Below are 1,624 nucleotides of genomic sequence, written 5' to 3'. Positions count from 1 at the left end.
CCCCCCCCAGCACCGGGACCGGGGAACGGAGCCGCCGGGAATGCGATGGGATCCCCCCGCCTTTACCGGGATCAAAACACCGACACGAGATCAAAGCGGTTCCAAACGCTTTATTAACGATTTTAATTATAAAAAAAAACCCCGATCGGTGCCGGAGCGGTCCCGCGGCGCTCCCCGCTCCTCACCGGGCCCTGCGGGGGAGAAAAGAGCGGTGAAGCGGCGGCTCCGAGGGGATCAATTACCGGGAATTACCGGGATTGTACTGGGAATTATCGGGAATTACCGGGATCGTACCGGGATTTACCAGGATTGTACCGGGAATTAACGGGAATTGCCGGGATCGTACTGGGAGGTACCGGGAATTACCGGGATCATACTGGGAATTATCGGGAATTACCGGGATCGTTACCGGGAATTATCGGGAATTATCGGGAGTTACCGGGATCGCACCGGGAATTATCGGGATCGTACTGGGAGTTACTGGGGAATACCGGGAATTGTCTGGAATTACCGGGATCGCACCGGGAATTACCGGGATCGTACCGGGATCGTACCGGGAGTTACCGGGGAATTACCGGGATTGTACTGGGAATTATCGGGGAATACCGGGAATTGTCTGGAATTACCGGGATCGCACCGGGAATTATCGGGATCGTACCGGGAATTACCGGGACACACGGGGAATTATCGGGAATTACCGGGATCGTACTGAGAATTATCGGGAATTACCAGGATCGTACTGGGAATTACCGGGAATTACCGGGATCGTACCGGGATTTACCGGGAATTATCGGGATCGTACTGGGAATTATCGGGAGTTACCGGGAATTACCGGGATCGTACCGGGAATCACCCGGAATTACCGGGATCGTACCGGGAATTATCGGGAATTACCGGGAATCATACCGGGAATTACTGGGATCGTACCGAGAGTTACAGGGACCGCACCGGGAGTTACCGGGATCATTACCGGGAATTACCGGGGAATATCGGGAATGGCCGGGAACGGAGCCCCGGATCCTCCCGACCGCCGGGAACGGGAAAACGGCCCCCCCATCACCGGGACCGGGGAACGGAGAAGCTCCCGGGACGCTCCGGGTTTTGTCCCGGCGTGTGAGGGTGGGACCGGCGGACGCCACCGCCGGCACCGAAGACATCGCGCCGGTTCGCTGCTTTCCCTCCGCACATCACGGAGCCCGGCACGGAACCGCCGGGACCCGCCAAGAACGGGAGGAGCCTCCCGGTGCCCGTTTTGTTCCTGTTTTGTTCCCGGTTTTGTTCCGGTTTTCCCTCCCCCCCCTCATAGAACGAACCGTCACCGCCGCTCCCTCAGCGCAGAAAGGGAGCTCCCCTCACAGAGCGCCTCTATTTATAACCTCGTTTGTGGGCGGGGTTTGGGCGAGCTCCACCAATCACGGGCGGCAGCGCGCGGGCGCGAACCAATGAAAACGCACACAGACACGCGCGGTGCGGGTCATTATAATAAAGGCGGGGCTTTCGCGATAGCAGCCAATCAGAATCCGCTCCTCGCGCTCTAATGAATAATAATGAGAGCGGGAACGCCGGAGGGGGCGGGGTTTAGTGACCGGAAGTGAGGGAGGAACCGGAAGTGGCGCGCACGTGG

At 58.6% G+C, this 1,624-nt stretch overlaps 1 non-coding gene across 1 annotated transcript; it reads right to left on the bottom strand.

Annotated features, from left to right (window-relative positions):
• Positions 1-1,099: 1,099 nt before the first annotated feature.
• On the bottom strand, positions 1,100-1,234 carry LOC130587525 (small nucleolar RNA SNORA57). The gene has a single exon (XR_008966804.1). It is a non-coding gene; the product is annotated as a small nucleolar RNA SNORA57 (small nucleolar RNA).
• Positions 1,235-1,624: the final 390 nt, after the last annotated feature.

This window comes from Malurus melanocephalus, unplaced genomic scaffold (genome assembly GCF_030028575.1).
Source record: "Malurus melanocephalus ecotype Western Australia unplaced genomic scaffold, MMel_1.1 scaffold_2040, whole genome shotgun sequence".
Classification (NCBI taxonomy): domain Eukaryota; kingdom Metazoa; phylum Chordata; class Aves; order Passeriformes; family Maluridae; genus Malurus; species Malurus melanocephalus.
The sequence above is the reverse complement of the archived record's forward strand: the minus strand, read 5'-3'. Positions and strand labels throughout refer to the sequence as shown.